At 48.8% G+C, this 20,477-nt stretch overlaps 1 protein-coding gene across 2 annotated transcripts in view; it reads left to right on the top strand.

Moving 5' to 3' along the window:
- The window catches only part of TPGS2 (tubulin polyglutamylase complex subunit 2), a 154,426-nt gene that overhangs the window by 349 nt on the left and 133,600 nt on the right, over positions 1 to 20,477 (top strand). The gene's annotated exons all lie outside the window — the stretch shown is intronic.

The following is a 20,477-nucleotide window of genomic DNA, read 5'->3' as shown; positions in this document are numbered from 1 at the left end:
GATGCTTGGCGTAGGATGGAGGTGGACTGTGGAGATACGCGTTACTGTAGATTAATGTAAACTCGTGATATGGCAATTTTGGGGATAATTGTAAACGCATAAAGGACATCATGATAGAATCAAGAGCCCATAGAGAACAGAGAAACATGCACGCAGTAAGTGCAAAGGACGCTGTCATGTGAGATCTCTTTAGCGAATTGTGCATTGGTCCTTTTAATAAAAAATAAGTGCAGATGCTCACCAATAAAAATTATATGATGCCCTGGATGAACCTATTATCTTCCAGGTCCCAATCATGATTTCTGAGGTGAACTCAACCTCTGAGTCAGGAAACATCAGAAGTGCTGAAAATGCAAGTCCTACCATCCTATGCTGGGCTCCATAACAGGGATTCTGTTCCTAGTGTTTTCCTGCTTTGTTTTCTGTCTCGACTGGGTTAGAGATGTCAGGAGTAGAAGTTCCTGCTGGGATTGGGCCACCACCAAGGTCTCTAGATGCTCATTCAATCCTGGGTTTGGGAAGAGACTGATTTCCACAAAGGGGGCAGCGGCGGTGGAAGCATGCATGAAAAAGTTCCCTAGTCACTCAGACATTAATATTGTGGGTGTTAATTCACCAAAACACTAGGGTTAATGGAAGTGACATCACAGACCCTTTGACCATGATGAAATCGCAGGATGTGACATCATGTGACTGTTGACATCACAGGAAGTGATGTTGTATTACCATAATCACATCATAGGAAGTGCTCTCTCAGCTAAAGTGTAAGGTTATCAAAATAGCAAAATATTACTAAAGCAAGTCAAAGCAAACATTATTAACGGAATTTTAGCTATGATATGCCAGTAGTGCAACTATGAAATGCCATGGGCACAGCCATGGTAAGCAGCCATAATATGTTACAGGTGCAGCCTTTACAAGCCCAGATGCAATCTTCAAATGCATAAGCTCAACATGCATTTACTCAGATTTAACCATCATTTGACTGTGCTGAACCATAATTTGCCCAGCCTTTCAGCTCATTTGTCCATGCTTATTCATCATTCGCCCTGGTTAAACCATCATTAACCCAGGCTCAATCACCTTACACCAAATGTAAACTCAAATGTAGAGGTCTAGCCCTAATTTCTTAATTTTTGTATCAATCAATCAATCAAAACATTTGTAAAGCGCACTACTCACCCGTGAGTGTCTCGAGGCGCTAGGGGGAGGGGTGCTGCTACTGCTCGAATAGCCAGATCTTGAGTAGCCTCCTGAAGGTAAGTAGGTCCTGGGTCTGCCATAGGAGGATGGGGAGGGTGATCCAGATTTTGACGGCGAGGTGGGAGAATGATCTGCCACCGGTGGTCGCTCTTTGGATGCGGGGGACGGTGGCGAGGTCGGCGGAGCGGAGCTGGCAGTTCGGGGTTTAGAAGGTGAGTCGTCTGTTGAGGTACGCCGGTCAGGTGTTGTGGAGTGCTTTGTGTGCGTGGGTGAGGAGCTTGAAGGTGATCCTCTTGTTTACGGGGAGCCAGTGCAGGTCTCTCAGGTGGGATGTGATGTGGCTGCGGCGGGGATGTTGAGGATCAAGCTCGCAGAGGTGTTCTGTATGTGTTGTAGTCGTTTCAGGAGTTTGGCCAAGGCTCCTTCGTAGAGGGCGTTTCCGTAGTCTAACCTGCTGCTGACAAGGGCCTGGGTGACTGTTCTCCTTGTTTCGGTGGGGATCCACCTGTAGATCTTACGGAGCATGCGGAGAGTGTTGAAGCAGGGGGATGAGATGGCGTTGACTTGCCTGGTCATGGAGACTGTTGAGTCGAGGATGAAAGCTAGGTTGCGGGCGTCGTCGGTGAGTGTCGATGCTGTTCCTAGTGCGGTCGGCCATCAGGAATCGTCTCAAGACGAGGGGGTGGAGCCGAGGATGAGGACTCCCATCTTGTCCGAGTTCAGCTTCAGACGGCTGTTCTTCATCTACTCGGCGATGGCTTTCATTCCTTCATGGAGGTTGCTGTTGGCGGTGAGGGAGTCCTTGGTGAAGGAGAGGATCAGCTGGGTGTCATCGGTGTAGGAGATGACGGTGAGGTTGTGCAGTCGGGCGACGTGAGCGAGTGGTGCCATTTCCAGACAGTTAAGCATGCTTTCTGGAGTGAGTGAAATTGCTGGACTTGATGCGTCAGAGAAATATATATAATCAAGGTTATCTTGTCCAGGCTTTGACTCAAAAGGAGATCAGTCCCAAAAGAAGGGCCAAATTATTATTTGCACGTTACAGTAAATTTGTTATCATTGTTTTTAGTAAAGATCAATGTAAATGTAGTGCGAAAACGCTACTCTAGGTGAAGAAAAAGGGAAACGTGAGCCAAAACTACACAAAAATAGACCCGGGGGCCTTGCCGGGCTGCCGATGGAGTAGGACATGCCACGCGGCACCGCCGCTCTCCCGCAGCCGGCCTAAAGGCATCTAACGGTACAGAGACCCGGGACCTGGTGGCAGACCGTCTGTTGACTGCGCATGCCATCAGCTGCCTCCTGCGGGTACCGGGGCCCCCCTGGGGCCGATTGCCTCGTCTCAGCAATGCACTTTGGGAGCCAGCGACGGCCGGACCCACCATCTTGGAGTCAGTCGGGAGTGGAGGTGACGGACTCTGAGGGCCGGGAGCTGGCCTCCGTGATATCTCGGGCCTCCTCTGGGGGCCGTCCTGCCTTCCGTAGCTTGGACAGGGGCGGGCCCCCACGCCCCTGCTGCTGCTTTCCTGAATGTTTGAAAGAGGCCCACCCGGCTGGGCTGAGGCGCCGCCTTCTTGATTGAGCTCTCTGCGGCCTGGCCTTGTAGAGGCCTCATCTCCTAATTGTGCCTATCGAGGGCCAGGTCGTGCCCGGAGAACATCGCAGCGGAACCACTACTGTCTGCCTACATAGAGCCGGGAGAGCGAGTTGAACAGTGGCTTTCCTTGGTGGTGTTGGGCCGGGGCCACGCCCGGAGAACATTGGTAGGCCTACCCGTTCCCCCGCCATACGTGCATCGGGGAGTGGCACTGCCCGGGTGAGACCTGTTGACGGTCCGCCGAACCTGCATTTGGGACTGCCATTCAGGCCAGGTGGGACGACTGCAGAGGTGAGACAATTCCCTGGCCTATATATATATATTTTTACACCTGGCTGTAGAGCTGTGGGAATGATCGGCTGTATTATTGGGCAGCAGGCGTTCCTCCCTCCCCCGCTTGAGTGACTGAGCTTGACAGGCCTTGCAGCCTGGACCTGGCTACTAGCGCTGGTGATCGGGCTTTACACTGCCCGTGGAGACTGCCCAGGCCCTTTCCCCACTGTTGCTCCTGCTGTGCAGCTGGTGGCCGCCTGCCTCGACTCCCTGCTGGGCCCCGCTGCGTTGGGACGAGGTGAATGTAAACTCAGAGGTTGTGGGGGCCCCTTGCGCCGCAACTGGTGGAGGGTGGGCACTTGGGGTGGGGTGGGGGGTATCGCCCCCACTGTCGGGCAGCGGGCTCCTGCCCCCCTACCTTCTTGACCTCTGGTGTAGGATTGTTTCATGACCTCTGGGCCACAGGAGGGAGAGTCGAAATTTGGAGCTCACGTGCTGGAGGGTCTAGACTGCAGCCCATTTTTGGTTCCTCCTTCTGTTGGGTCAGGTGACTTGGCGGCCTGGCTTTCTTCCTGAGGAACTCCGGGCGTACAAGCCCATATCCTGACCCAGACTCCTCTGTGGGTCCCTTCATCCGTCTCCTCCACCGCTCTGGCCTCAGAGGCGACATTGGGTCTTACCTCTGGACTGCTGCTTTTTGTCCCAAGACCAAGAGACTTTGACCCTAATGGCAGACAGCCTTGGGTGTGCAGTGCAAAAACCCTCTCTCGCTGACCCTCGGTGACCCTGGACCTCCAGCCCCATACAATCTTTACTGTGGAAAGGCGGTGTCGGGCCCAGCTGGAGTCAGCCTCCGCCGGGGTCCCCGTGTAACGGAGGTCCTGGGAGAACATGCCATGCACCAAAGCTGGAAAGGAGATGTCTGCCGCTTCCTCCAGGAATGTCACAGTCCCAGCCATGTGGGTGAAATCGAGCTCCTCTACCTCTACCCTGCCAGACCCCCCACTGACCCCTACTTTAAGAAAACCAGCTTCAAATCCTCTCACGCAGGCCTTTATGCCAAACCTCCTACAGGAAATAAAAGCAGTGATTGGCTTCTTCAAGTCAGACTTTAAAGTTTGCATTCATGATCTTAGGCGAGATGCAGGGGAAATCGGTGTTAGGGTTGACGACTTTGAACGCATTATGGATTTGAGAACGGAGGATCAAGAGGACCTATGGCGCAGGATGAAAATGCTGGATAAGCAACATATAGACCTCCAAGTGAAAAAGGAAGACTTAGAAAACAGGAGCAGGAGGAACAACCTCCACATTAGGGGGAATCCCCAGGGGCGAGGAAGGGTCAGACATCATGACGTACATGGCAGACCTACTCCAGGCTGTTAGAGGCAACGATAATGCCTCTCCGCGTGCTCTAGATAGAGCCCACCGGCTGGCGGCCCCACGGGGCGGTCCGGACTTTGTGCCGGACATTCTCACTCTGGTGCACTTCTTTACAGCAAAAGAAGCAATCCCATGTACAGCCAGGGACAAGGCGGAGCTTACCTACAATGGCCACCGCATCCAGATCTTCCAGGATCTTTCCACGGTGACACTTCATTGTAGGGACTTTAAACCAGTCACTGACAAACTGCGAGAGCTTGACATCAAGTATCAATGAGGCCATCCCTTTGCCCTGATCTTTGCATGGGAAGGCAAACGTAGATCAATTTGCTCATTGCAGGAAGCAAACACCTGCTCCACATCACAACAGAATCTCGCCCCATCAGCCCAGACCTGCGCAATACACAGCCCAGAGACCCCATGTGCCCGGAGTAGACAACTATCCTGCGCCCAAGACACAGGTCCAAGACCAAAAGAAAGTTGACTCTTCAAGTTAAACAGGACATCATACAGCACCTATGCTCCATGGATGATGCTCAATCCTACACACACTCTCCTTCGGTCTACGTGGCATCCCGCGGACACACACCTTGATTATGGAGCCAATTAGTTGGCATGTATTGGCTGACTCCGGGGGCCTGCTCTGGAGGCCCCCTTGCTACCACATGCAGACGTGAGACGTGCAAGGCACGATACCATGTTGGACGGAGCAGGTGTCTCCCATTCTCGCAGCGATTCATACCCGGAACTGAATTAACACTCTCTCAGGTCCAAGAGAGATTATTTCTTTGCCTGTGTTGATGGCTGGCTGGGGGTTTCGGAGGCCAGAACCTGCAAAGAAAATTCTCTCGCCCCCCCCCCCCCCTTCCATTCAACGTGTCCTGAAGGGGAGTGACTACCCCAGAATGGACTTAGGCATTACCAATAAACCATTCCAGGACTTGAAAAGCTATCTATGGTCCGCTGGCCTTTTGGTATTTGTTATGGTTGTTTTTCCCTTTTCCTATCCCTCTATTTTGACCCTGGGGTTTGCTGGTCGTTATAACCTTCTCCCTGCTACCTCTCTTGTTTTACTATGGATTGCTGAGCGATCAAGGTCAAGCGCACTGCGTCCCTCGCTCCACCCTTACACTTGCAGACTGTGGGGCCTTTTATTATCGAATAGAGATGGGTACACTGCACATTGTCTTGCCCCACACAAATAATCACGTTACAGACTACATTTCTCTCACTAAATGTGAAAGGTCTTAACGTCCCCAACAAGCACAGACAGGTTTGGCGTTACCTCCTACTGCAAGACCCAGATATTCTCTTTCTACAAGAAACGCATCTCCTACACTCAGACACAACGCACCCCAAAAACCCCACTCAATACTGGGCGTCCTCAACAACAAGAACAGCAGGGGTGGGTATCCTCTTCAAGGCGGGTCTTAACTTACAAGGGGCACGGGAGGCGCAGGACGTGATGGGACTCTATCTTAAAATCAGCTGCCAGATTAATAACAGACCCATCACCTTGACTAATATTTACACCCCTAACCAATCAGAGGACCTATACCTTAGGAACCTCCTTAACCGCATGCGCGCTAGCGGTTTTCCCGCTGCGCGCTGCGATTTTAAAAAACTCGCGTTACATGACGAGCTCAGCTCGTCATCAGCGTAGCGCAGGTTACGCTCATGACGAGCTCGTCATGAGCGCCGAAGGGGTTAAGGATCTAGCCCCGCAGGATAACTAGCAGTTGATCATTGGGGGGAGGGGGATTTCAATTTGGTATTGGACCCAGAGATAGATCAAAGTGTGACTTCCTTTTAGGGAACGGGGGCCGTGTCAGCGGCCTTGAAGAGGTACATCACGGCTTTGGGCTTGGTAGATGGATGGCGGTACAAATCCCCAGATGCACAAGACTAAACCTTCTTCTCCCACGTCCACCGTTCATACTCACGTATAGACTTTTTTTTCTTATCACACACCCTCCTCCAGTCCCTTGAGTCTGCAAGTATCTCTGACATATCCATCTTGGACTATGCGCACCTCAACATGACCCTGACGGGGTTGGGAGGGCGTGCCGCTCTGTACCGCCTTGGCTGCTTCCCCGCATATCCTACACTATCCGGTCAATATCGCGGACCTCCGGCAAGAGATCCAAGCCTATTTCAAGGCGAACACCTAAGAACCACATCTTGTGGGACACCTTTAAGGCGACCATCTGTGGCACTATCACATCCATCATGATTGCCCATACTCAAGAAGCCCGGCTAGTGAAAACTGGACTGACCAGAGATATTAAGACCCTGGAGTGCTTGGATCACGCTGCTCCCTTGAGATGGCACAAGAAGCAGTTCACTTTACTACGTGGCCAACTACGAGCGAGCAGAGCATTCACTCCTCACACTGAAATTAAAATATTAGGTAGGAATAGACCAGGTTTGCTCCCTCTTGGCCCGTTGGATCTGTACCTGAATCTCTCAAACCCATATCTGCAAGGTCAAAAGTGAGGATGGTACGTGGGCCTCCTCTGAAACTGACACACAGCGGGCATTTCATATATTCTACTCTGCCCTCTATGGCCAAGGGGACACTTCCCCAGGTGAGGTGGGCCCCTTCATTGCGTTATGCCCATGGCCGCCCCTAGATCCGGCCCATACATATAGCTTGGAATCCCCATTTATACTAGACGAGGTGCGCCAGGCGCTGAAAGACCTTCCAATGGGCAAAACCCCGGGCCCAGATGGGCTCTCGGAGTCCTTCTACTGCCTATTCTTGCCCCAAATACAGGACCACCTTTTACACTTTTTTAACTCCTTCACCGATAAGACTAGCCTGGCGCCCACGATGATTATGGGCAAGATAGTTTTAATACCCAAGCCGGGGAAGGACTAGCCGCTTTGTACATCATACCAGCCCATTCCTCTCCTCCTCACGGATGCCAAGATTTACACTAAGGTCTTGGCAAACCAACTGGAACCTTATCTACCCTGCCTGGTTGATCCCGACCAGGTTGGATTCATTCACCAGCGACAGGTAGAGGACAATATTTGGTGCCTGGCCCACTTGGTGGAAAAGGTCCAGTGATGGGATATCCCAGCGTGCCTCCTCTCCCTGTACGCCGCGAAAGCCTTTGACCGGGTGGACTGGTCCTTTCTCGGAGCGGTACTACTGAAGATTGGGAGCGGGCCTAACATGATATCCTGGATAATGGCATTCTATGTTGCTCCCATCACTCAAATCAAGGTCAACGGTCTTCTTTCTGTCTCAGTGCAAATCCGCAGGGGCACCTGACAGTGATGCCCACTCTCCCCTCAACTTTTCGGTCTAGCAGTGGAACCCCTGGCAATAGCAATTCACCAGGTATCTGATATTAAGGATATCGCCTTTTGTCGTTGATGAGCACAAAGTCGTGCTGTTCGCGGATGACCTTCTGCTGACCTTGACCAATCCCAGAGATTCTTTCCCTACCTTGATTTCACATTTTCGTACATTCAAACAAATCTCAGGTCTTAAGATTAATACTGCCAAATCGCAGGCATTGAACTTAACACTTTCGCCACAGGAGGTCTTGGAACTGCAGTCACTCTCCCCATTCCAATGGGCGTCCCGCTCGATCCAGTACTTGGGTCTTAACGTGACACCCACGTTGGCTACATGGTCCCAAGCTAATTGGCTGGAATACCAATGCTCTGTCTTAGAAGATCTAAGCCGTTGGAAGCTACTCCCCATGTCGTGGCTTGGACAACTTAGTGCGGTGAAAATGTCGATACTGCGAAAGTGCTCTATCTTTTCCAAGCCCTTCCCACGCCCATTCCCCAAATATCCATCAAGGGCCTTCAGAGGGTCATAAACTCTTTTATTTGAGAAAAAGGTCGTCCACGATTCTCCAATAAAATACTTATGGTACCCCGAGATCGGGAGGGACTTGCATGCCCCAATTTGCTCCTTTATCACTGGGCCACTCACCTCCCCTACATTTCTAAAAGGGTGGTCCACGAAAGAAAAAAACTTTGGTTCCATATGGACAGTGTGGTGGCATGCAGACCTCTCTGGAACCTGGCCTGGCATCCGAAAAGGCTAAGACCTCGTAGTGCTTACAATTCTTCCCCTCCAAAAACTGTTTTGGCTATATGGGACAAGCTCGCTGTCACTAGGGGTCTCACTTTTTCCCCTACCCTAATACTCCGGTATCCCGTAACCCTGATTTTCCTACAGCTTTTCAACCCCACTCCATCCCGGCCTGGGGGAAGGGGACTGTTGCACTATCACTGATCTTTTGTAAGGGGAACCCTTTAAGACCTTTGATCAATGCATACAAGACTGCCATCTCCCTGCCAGGTCATAATTACAATATTTTCAACTTAGACACTGGCTGCTCACACTTACTAATACACAAGGGGCCATGCGCCAGTTACTTTCCTTTGTGGTGCTTGTGCTATCCTTCGATAGCTTGCGGGGGCTTATCTCACGTACATACCAGGTTCTACAGCATTCCAACCCTATCCCCCTCCACCCATATCAAGCGCAGTGGCACTCTGACATCCTGAACGGCATCCCTCCGGAACAGTGGGAACTGTTTTTGCGAGACATCCCTAGAATATATAGAAGTGTCTCCCAGCTTGAAACAAGCTACAAAGTTATGACCCGCTTGTATTACACCCTAGTCTGGTTGCAGAAAATGTTCCCCACCGCCTCACTCCTGTGTTGGCGATGCAACTCTGTTATGGGTTCCTTCATCCATATGTGGTGGTCCTGCCCACTTGTTACCCTTTTCTGGAAGGAGGCGCTGAGTCGCATTAAAGACACAGTGGGGTTCCCGATACCTAGTACGCCACTAGTAACTATCTTAGGGTCCGGCCCCAATCCCTCAAAGCTATGACACATACTGACTGGCGCCTGATTCTACACATGCTATGGGCAGCAAGACAAACTATCGCCTTGCAGTGGAAAAAGCCAACAACCTCACCTATGGTTCACTCAATTGTGCCACACGATGTCAATGGATCTTCTAACCTGTCGTATTACACACTCTGAAACCAAATTTACGCATACATGGCAACCACTACTAGATCACCTCTCCAAACTAGAACATTGCCGCTTCACCCCACCCTGCCTTCGCTCTCTGCAGCTCTTTAATGATATTCTTCTACCACGTGGGGCCGAGTCCCCCTAACGAGCTGACCCACTTCAACATAGATTAGGGACCTTCTACCTTACCCCCTCCCCTCCCTGTGACACCACCATAACCCCTCAGCGCCCCCTCTCACACATTCAAGCCCCCCACCTAATATGGCTAGATGCTGAGCCATCATGGGCCCCAACCACCTCTCGTCCCCCCATTTTTTTCTCCCCCCCCCCCTGCTCCTCCTTGTTTTTATTATTTATTTTTCTGTTCAATGTGACATAAACTGAATCCTGTCTCTAGATTGCAGCCCATTTCCTAGCTTGGGCGGTGTAGCCCCACTACATATCATACGCTGAGCAATAGTTTTTATACCTTACACTATCTACCTAGAAGCAATAGCTCCCTCATAGCGATATCACTGGGGGGATGTTGAGATTGGTAAAAATTTAACGGTAACATAGAGTAAGCCAAAATTACATGATTAAGATCAAAATACGTCCCTATAGGATTGCATGAAATGCCCTTTTCTTTGTTGTCTATTTACTATTGATGACCTGCTCTATATGCATTATTCTTTGAAACACGGGGAACCTGCCTGAACTCAATTGACACTGCTGCAAGCCTATATCTATTACACTGTGATAAGACCACTCAGGACGCTGTGGCCTAATAGAAGTGTACCAACAAGATCCATCAAGATATCAACAAACAGTACAATTGATAACAATATTATATGTATCATAAACGTGTTTACAGTCATTTGAAAACAATAAAACAGATTTGAAAGAAAAAATAAGCCCAGGCAATGTATCCTTAAAATCCTAGAGTAAACAGCTAATTTATCTATTATTTTCATGGGTATTGATCTGTTTTATGTTCATTCAGCACAGCCTGGTGCCTGGAAAACATTTGTGAGAGCAGTGTGACCAATCCAAGCTCGACATTCAACTTAACATTTTCAATACAGTTTAAATCAGATTTTAAATATTATTTTATTATTCCTCCAGGCTTTCACATGCACGCACACACACCAATGTTAAAGTCATTGGAAGATACTCTAAGTCTAAATGAATCAAATCCAACTTCACATTCTGTACATACTGTTGCCCTAAGATAGGTCCTCTTACATGACACTGAATTTTAGACAGTATGCAATGTTTGCTGTAATGCATGTAATAAAACTATATACAACCTGTCCATTCAGTATTAAATTAAGATTGTTTGTGCGTCTTTGCTTCGTGAAATGAATTAAGGAAGGAATACTTGCTTCGGTCTATTTGGCTTTTAGATTTAGTGTGGTTTAGATCATTATCGCATTTCAGATAAAAAAGAAAAACACATTTCTGGTTTACAGTTTTTGAATTAGGTATAGATCTTGATATTGTCTTGGATCCCATGGCTTGGCTGTGAAACCATTCTGGCCCAGGAGTTTGTGTTTCATGATTGTTAGACCTGGCCCTTTTTGCAAGGTTATACCCAAACTTTTTGCATTCTTCCTCCTATTTTTCTAACCTTCGTTTTGTTGTCTATAGAACGCTAGGAACTTTACATCTGCCAGCCAGTGCTAAAGCACATTTGCTCTCTCCCTAAAATGTAATAGTAATTTGTTTCTCCAAGATTGCCATATTTGATTTACTAGCAAGTCCCTAGGGCATTGCACCATGTGGGCCCATTGCCTGTAAATCAAATGCTACTAGTGGGCCTCCTGCACTGATTGTGCCACCCACACAAGTAGCCTTGCAACCACGTCTCAGACCTGCCACTGCAGTGTTTATGTGTGCAGTTTTAAACTGCAATTTCAACCTGGCAAGTGCACCCACTTGTTAGGCACAAACCTCCCCTTTTATTTCATGTAAGGCACTCCTAAGGTAGCCTAACGGTAAGGGCTGTTGCGTTTTACATGTCTTGGTAGTGAAATACTGCTAATTTAGTTTTTCACTACAGCAAGGCCTATCTCTAACACAGGTTAGCATTGGCCCTGTCGTGTAACATCTTACAAGTCTATCTTCCAGTTGGAAACTGATAAAAAATTGGAGTTTGGGGTCTCTGGACTCCCAATTCAAAAATACATCTTTTAGTAAAGTTGTTTTTTTAAATTGCAGGTCTGAAAATGCCACTTTTAAAAAGTGGTCATTTTTTTACTTTAACCATTCTGTGTCTCTGCCTGTCTCTGAATACACATCTGGGTCAGGAGAACAGTTAGGCCGTTTGTGCATTCACTCTAGACAGTAACACAAAGGAAGTTGAGGTGGGCCCTGCATATCCTGATGGCCCATCACCAGGCTGATGGGTCTTTCTGAGCTTGAGTGGTGGGAGGTGTTGACACTGACACCTTAATAGGTCTGTGCCTGTCCTCACACACATAAGTCACCACCCTCTTTAGTGTGACTGGAGCCAGGGCAGGGTCTTGAGCACTACAGAGACTTTGCTTTGAAGGTTGCCTACTTCAGAGGCTAAAATGGGTATAAATACTGGACTTGTGACACAATATACTCAAAACACTTCTGGGTTGAGGACATTCTGCCAGGAAGAAGAGCTGGATAAGCTGTCAGGAGGGACTGACACTTTGTTGTTTGCTTTGGGGCGTTGGCCTACTTATTGCAGCTTCTGTAGTGATAGCGAATGACTGGACTTTGCTTCCTACATCTTGATTCCAAGATTCTACAAGGGCTTGAGTTGAGCTTTCCTCCTGTCCTGTTAAGTAGTCTCAGGACCATCAAAGAATTCTTGCCAAGTGGTGCCAAATCCAGTTTCTGGGCCTTTGGAAGTGAGTTCTGGTGATTTCAAGAAGAAAATCCACCCATCGACTCCCAGCATCAATCAAAACCGGCTCATCTCTGGAAAACTCGACGCATCGCTGCTGCCAGTGCCGGAGCATTGTCCGCACCTTACAATGCAGGCCTCAGCTTTCCATCAGAAAAATAGCTGCTACGTGAGTTTCGAGCACTGCATCACCAAAGTCCGCAAGGCACCGCTCTAGCTCTGACTCAGCTCCTGCTTAATTGCTGTGGACCCAACGCAGTGCGACTGGGTTTTAGATGCATCATCCCTGGGTGTTGATTTCTTTATCGACATTGCACAGCAGTAAGGAACTGACACACTGTGTCCACAACCAACGCATCACCTCCCCTGCAACAGTAAGAAACTGATGCATCACCTTCCTTGCGTAGCAGTAAGGAACCAATGCATCACCTCCCCTATAGCAGTATGGAACCGACGCACCACCTGCTTTTTCGGCGCTTCACCTCCCTTGGGCCTATTATTGTCCTTGATTTTTGACGCATCTAAGGGACTTTGTCCCGATCAAGTACATCCCTTGATTGTTATGGACTAAACTTGGTTTAATCTTTTTAAAAGTGATATCTTGACTTGTGTATGTTGGATTTTTGTCGCTTTGGTCTTATTTTCAGATAAATATTGGCTCTTTTTCTAAACTGGTGGGGACTTGTGTGTGTGCCACACACACAAATACTTTATACACTGCCTCTGGGATAAGCCTGACTGCTCATGCCAAGCTACCAAAGGGGTGAGCAGGGGTTATCTTAAGTGTGCAACTTACTTACCCTGACTAGTGTGAAGGTCCCTACTTGGACTGGGTGCAAACCACTACCAACTAGAGACGCCATTTCTAACAATGATGTTTATTTAGACAGCAGGGATGTGGAATTCCTAAAGCCCGACGCCCAGGACATATTGTTTGGGGTCAAGGGCAACAAGTTTTCATGTGTATTTTGTCCTTGGGACAAGTAGGCCCACCCCTGCAGTGCAAACCCTTTAGCTGCCAGTTTGCATTGCCATATTATGGATTAGGGAAGGGCACAGTCTGCAGTTAAGGTAATCTTTTTGTCAATATGTTTATGCTGTTCAAACCTGTATTTATGGTTCATTAATTGAAAACCTTTATTATTAGGGTGAGCTTTCAAAGTAAATCTTGTAAGCACTAACTGCACTACTGACAGTGCTCCCAATATAAAAACGTGCACACACGTTTTTAAGGTTTAGCAATATTAGGCTATGTATAATCCTCCCAGGATGCTCTCTGATTTGATGCAAATATTTGAAGAAGTTTGAAAGCAAGATTGATGATACTTTGCTTTCAAAATAAAATGTTCATAAAAAAAATGAAAGCAGGAAAAAAACATTTAGCTAAACAACTGTAAAATGTCTCGTACCATTTCTTTGCAGCATCATTTAGTAACATGTTTTTGATGCATGCTAGTATTTCCCAAAAATTATTATAATGGACAATCAGTGTAACCAGTTGCACAGTTCCAATAAGATTATGGGAAACAAAAATAAACAAGCATTGGCAAAGCCAGTAGGTCTGAAATTGGTGGGCAGCTTTTTAGTTTTGTCAACGTGTGACTTGTTTTGGCATGTTTTTTGTAAAACTTTATTGGTGTGGGAGCTGCTGGGCCCTCACCATTATAACAAACATTGGCAAAAGCAAAATTGTTTTTGGTCTCAAAAAGCACACTCTGCCACAGTAGTTACTCGGACTGAACAAAATTACTTTGTGTGCCGATATGCTCCATCTGAAAGAGCAGAATGCTGTCACTCACAGTGAAGCCAGCCAATACAGAGATAGAGACAGACTTTTAATAAACACAAAAGGTCATGGTCAACACCAGATCAAATTAGGGGCACAATTATTAAAGAAAGTCTCAAAAGGGCACCCCTGGTATGTGTCCTTGCATTAAGTGCAGCTATATGGCTTTCGTGAATTCCCAAAAATGTACACAAGTAGGTCAAGAAATAGTACTCCTAGAAAATATTTGTGGACTGCATTTTATCATGAGCAAATATGCATGTGTAGATTTGCTCATGTGAAAATCTAAGTGTTTGAAGTTTACTTTCCCTCCAACCACTTCTTTCCCAACTCTGGAAGAAGGTTTACATCTGTCATTGTCAGGAGTAAATTTCCAAAATGTGTCAGTATGGGAAAAGATTAGAGAGGAGTTGCTGAAACCCCTTAAAACATGCACGTTAGTAGGTTTGCACAGACTCAAAAGGGCTTTCTAACCCTGGAACTATTGCTTACCACTACCTTCAGCCCCAGTATGTAGATCTGCGGAAACGTGGCAACAAAAGGGGACTGCAAGTATTCAAACACTCCTATGGTAGGAGCCCTGGCATAATCAAGAGAGACTATATCAGAGCTCTTATATAATGCCATAATTTGTCGCTGCACTACATGCAACCAAAGGGACATGTGGATTTTGTTACAGGACAAGTAGATTTATGAAGCAACCTGCCCCATGGACAAGTAGATATTTTATTAAATTCCACACCCCTGTAGACAGGGCCCAGTAGCATGATGAGATACTTTGTGTTGCTGTTTTTGAGTATGGGGACCCTCGTGGAAGCTGGACGCTGTGTGCACGCCCTACCTGGAATAGGAGCGCCTCCCTTTGACCTTGTGTGTTCGTATCAGGGGATCTCGTCAGCGCCTCGCCGGACCCGCTTCGCGGGTCCCGCAGCGCTTGGTCTGTGGACTGCTGACTGTTGTGAAGTAGCGCAGAGGACTGCGGGGCAGGTGAGAGTGTCAGCGGGGCTGCGAGCTTAAAGGCAGGGACTCCAGTGTCCAGGAGTCCCTGCGCTCCCGATTGCAGACACCTGGGCTGCTCTCCCCGCTGGCCACGCCCCCCCGCCAACTGTGTTAAAATCAGATCGTGTTGCCTGTTTCCCTGGGACCCTCGTGGAAGCTGGACGCTGTGTGCACGCCCTACCTGGAATAGGAGCGCCTCCCTTTGACCTTGTGTGTTCGTATCAGGGGATCTCGTCAGCGCCTCGCCGGACCCGCTTCGCGGGTCCCGCAGCGCTTGGTCTGTGGACTGCTGACTGTTGTGAAGTAGCGCAGAGGACTGCGGGGCAGGTGAGAGTGTCAGCGGGGCTGCGAGCTTAAAGGCAGGGACTCCAGTGTCCAGGAGTCCCTGCGCGCCCGATTGCAGACACCTGGGCTGCTCTCCCCGCTGGCCACGCCCCCCGCCAACTGTGTTAAAATCGGATCGTGTTGCCTGTTTCCCTGGGACCCTCGTGGAAGCTGGACGCTGTGTGCACGCCCTACCTGGAATAGGAGCGCCTCCCTTTGACCTTGTGTGTTCGTATCAGGGGATCTCGTCAGCGCCTCGCCGGACCCGCTTCGCGGGTCCCGCAGCGCTTGGTCTGTGGACTGCTGACTGTTGTGAAGTAGCGCAGAGGACTGCGGGGCAGGTGAGAGTGTCAGCGGGGCTGCGAGCTTAAAGGCAGGGACTCCAGTGTCCAGGAGTCCCTGCGCGCCCGATTGCAGACACCTGGGCTGCTCTCCCCGCTGGCCACGCCCCCCGCCTATCAGCCAATCAGCGAGGTGTATAGTGTACAAAAGTCTTTTGGGCTTCCGCTTCGCGGGAGCGCGCCGGGAGAAGCCCGGGACACGGGCGGGACCGTCTAAGGCCGTCATAGGCCGGAGTAGGCTGGGCTGGGCCTACCCTCTTGCTCCTGTTCTGGATACTTGAGTCCCGGCCCAATCAGCCGATATAGTTTCCCATATACTACCTTCAAACTTTAGCTGTCATGCCGTCTCCGGTAAGGGAAGGTACCCCCATGAAGCAGGGAGGAGCTAAAAGCAAGACTTTAGATAACTACTTTCCCCGGGCCGTGGGTGATGGGGATAAGGAGAGCACCTTACTCAGGCTTAGGGCAGAGCGGAGACGCTCTATAGACAACCTGAAACACAGAGCCCTTGGTGAATGCTCTACTTCACTTAGCGAAGAGCCGACATCTATAGACGATGTCCCCCTCCTGTTGAGAGATGGTACGAATACTCTACCAGTTCCATCTATGAGTCTAACCTCAGCCACTAGTCCAAGCCCAAGTAGAGTGATTATTGATCTCATTTCTCAACCCCCATCTGTCACGAAAGCTAGGAAAGCCAAACCTAAGCCAACCACTGCACAAGGAGCACACAGGCCCCCCCCCCAAATAAACGTAGGAGGAAGTCGAGGGGAGCACAGGGCAAAAATAAACCCAAAATCCCTCACTCTGAGTTTGGGAGGTTATCAAAATTCCCTACACCGACCGTGAGATTTGCGGATGAATTACACCCCAAACCAGCTGTACAGGATCCCTTGGCTCCCGCTCTGACAAAAGACACAGGAAATAATATAGCTAATGTCCCCCTTTCTGTTGCTCCGCTAGGTAACCTTGAATTCTTGCTCAGGTCACTGCTATTACCAATCAGCGAGAGCATCAAAAAGGTCGAGATTAGACTCACCATCCTGGAGGCCACACTAAGTAGCATGAAAACCCCGGCTGGCCCCCAGGGAAGATTGCCGGAGCATATTTCCTCTCTTACGGCTCCCCAGCAGCCCCATAATAGTGCAATGAGCTCAGCCCCCCCACAGGCTGCGAATGCTGCGGCCCCCTCTCAGTCTCTGAGGACTAATCCTGTACCAACCAAGTCACTTAATCCCAATAAGCCCACTCCTCTCGTAGACCCTGTCCCTCTGGCACAGCCTGTAGACAGTGTTGCACCGACACCTTTAATGAAGCTCCCCTCCAGGCCACGTAGGCCTAATCTACCTCCAGAGGCAAATGAGTTTACGGTGGTCATGGCGGGTGTCCCCCCACTAGAAGCGGGTGAAGCAGAGGATTTTTGCTCCCTAAAAAGCAGGGTAATTAAGTGGTTAAACATGAATAGACCCCTCCCAGTACATCTAAATAACGAAATTATAATGGTTAGAAGGGTGCCGTGGGTAGGGAGAACATATAAATCTATAATAGGGGACTGCATATTGGTGAGCTTTAAGGATGCTGGAACTGTCTCGCACATATGTCAAGGCAAGAATAGATCTCGGGAATCGACCATTCAAACTCTTCAGGTGTCCTTCTTCTTTCCTCCTATCCCTGCCCCTGTACATCCGTTTCAAACCCATGACAACTGGGAGAGGGTTGGTCGGAGGGGAAGACATTACGAATTTAACCCCAGGCCACTATTTAACCGCCCAGAGTCACACTTTCATACTCTCAACAGGTTCAACTGTCTGAACGACCTCGAGGGGGTTGATTGACAAACGGATGCTGTCCCTCTAGGAGACGGGGAAAGTGGGCCCTTGGCAGGGGAGAGGGAGGTGCAAAATCCCCTGGCACAGCAAATTCCATCGAGCTGGGTTGGGAAGTCTGGGTCAGATGGGCCCAGGGCTACAGATATTGGGTGCATAGGAGGGGGACAGGGGTCGGACACACAAGTGGCAGAGTGTGAGACACAAACGGGGCCCCAAGGGGGAACAGAGCGCAGTGGCAAGGTGCTGAGAATGACCTCTTGGAACATAGCAGGTTTGGCAGGCAAATTTAACAACAAAGAGTGGCTTGATTACATTAGAAAATTCCATGTAATCAGCCTGCAGGAGACTTGGGCCCCGGAGAATAATTTTCATTTGCAGGAGTACAAGTGTTTCTTTGTACCCGCGCAAAAATCAAGATCAGGGAGAGCTATGGGAGGACTATCCATTTATATTGATTTAGATTTGCCAGGCAGTTGGTCCACCCCAGATTGGAATTCCCATGGGATCCAGGCTGTTCGGTTTTCCGGGAAGGGGCTAAGATTCACAGTTTTTAATATTTATAACAACGAGTTAGCGGGAAATCATACCTCACTTGTAGCTGAACTGGATCATAGGCTGAGTCAGGAAACATCAGCCCAGAAAAAGGGGCAGCCACATGCGTGGCTGGTCATGGGTGACTTTAATTGCCACCTTTGCCCGGCTTTGGTCCCAACAAATTCAGATTGGTCCCAATGCCCCATGGAGAAGGGGCCGCACTTTTCCCATACCCCGACAGGGTCAGCCTTCAGTATGCTCCGGCTCAAGTATGATCTTGAGCATACTATTAACATGATAGGCACGCAGAAGGATGGTACTCTTCCACCCACATTCAAGGGCAGAGGATGCTCATCAGTTATAGACTATATTTTGGTCTCAAGATCCCTGCTAAATAAGATAATTAGTGTAGGGATTGAATGGAGCAGTTTCAGCGACCATAACCCACTCGTTTTGGAGCTGATGTATAGGGCGGGTTTAAAAAGCAGAGAACATCGCACAATCATGGAGAGGGCAACAGACCAAGGCAGGAGATTAAAGTGGTCCAAAATAGACGGGGAAAAATTTTATAAGGCCCTGGTTGACGCTGGCAAATTTGCCATTAATGACTGCTTAGATACAGAAGTCCATGGATTAAGGTTACTGGAAGCATTCGATCAGATTGCTAATCTGATTGACGGCCTCTTAAAAACTAGTGCGCCCGCAAGGAATGACAGTAACCCTCGATGGTTTGATAAAGATTGCTCCAAAGCACTGAGGGAGCTTAAAAGCAGCCTTAAAATTAAACCAAGGGACTCCCAAAAAATCAAGGCGTGTAGAGAGAAATATAAAACAGAGACTAAGAGGAGGAAATTCGCTCTGCAGGCAGAAGCGTGGGCCGACCTCAGAGAAGCAGGGGAAAGGAAGGATCTAGCGGGTTTCTGGAGAATCATTAATAAACCAACTTTCCAGGAAAACGACACCCCGGAAATAGGGTCTAATATACTTCCAGAACAGTGGGTCACTCACTATAGGGGTCTGTATAATCATGAGCCCGGTACTCCCGTAGAGTCACGTGAAATTCTAATTCAGGTCTCAACGGTTGTATTTACTATTAAGGAGATCACTGCTGGGATAGAGGGGCTGACTAAAAAAAAAAGCACCGGGCCCTGATGGAATTCCCCCCGACCTGTTTTTAAGCAGCATAGAACTCTGGGCTCCGTTAATGACCAGGGTCATAAACACTGCCATTACCTGTGGTCTGCCACCGTCCTGGTCTAAAGCGATAATTGTGCCGATTTTTAAGAAGGGCAATAGGGACGATCCCAAGTGCTATCGCCCTATCTCCCTGATTGATGTATCGGCTAAACTCCTGGGGAGGGCGATCCTTAATAGGCTGTCCGAGTGGACCGAAGAAAATAACATCTTCTCGGACACTCAATATGGATTTAGGACAGGGAGGTCCACTAGCGATCAATGCCTGAACCTTTACATGCTGACTGCCAAATATACCATGGCTAGTGATGAATCGATCTATTTGGGATTCATGGATTTGGCAGCGGCCTTTGATCACGTCAACAGGGAGAAATTGTGGGGCATGATGTCCAGTATGGGGATAGAGAGTGGCCTAATTAACATTCTTAGGGAATTGCATAGCGACACCACGGCTAAGGTTCGATACAACAGGGAGGGGGGACTGACCGACTCCTTTCCCTGCAAGAGTGGAGTACGGCAAGGCTGCATTCTCGCCCCTTTTTTGTTCTCCCTTTATATTAACAATTTGGAGCAGTATCTGTTAGGTTTAAAGGCAGATTGTCCAAGGGCGGGGTCGCGTCATATTCCTGTTCTGCTTTATGCAGATGATGCGGTCCTGATTGCACGTACGCCCAGGAGCCTACAAATTTTGATCGACGGTTTTGTCAAGTTCATGGGTGCCCTAGATCTCTCAGTTAACCTGGGCAAATCTTATGTGCTCCTGGCTGGTAAAAAAATGTCCTCTAATTTTACTTACAGAATAGGAAGGCACATAGTAGAAGAGGTCAAAACATTCTCTTATCTAGGTGTAACTTTTGATGGTGCCTTACAGTTTAAAGCCCTGGTGGATGAGCGTTGTAGCAAAATGATCGCTTCTAACGGGGCAATAGCAAGTTACGGTAGGAGGTTAGGCAGATGGAGCCCGGAGCAGGTGATGAACCTGTATAGCTCCGTATCATGCTCTAAAGTAATCTATGGGGCAGAAGTATGGGGCTTTGTCAATACCATTAAAATTCAACGGGAAGAAAACAAATATTTAAAATCCATCTTGAGGGTACCCCCAAGTACTGCTGCCCTCATAGTACACAGGGAATTAGA

Source organism: Lissotriton helveticus, chromosome 2_1 (assembly GCF_964261635.1).
Source record: "Lissotriton helveticus chromosome 2_1, aLisHel1.1, whole genome shotgun sequence".
Classification (NCBI taxonomy): domain Eukaryota; kingdom Metazoa; phylum Chordata; class Amphibia; order Caudata; family Salamandridae; genus Lissotriton; species Lissotriton helveticus.
This window is presented reverse-complemented; position numbering and strand designations above follow the sequence as displayed.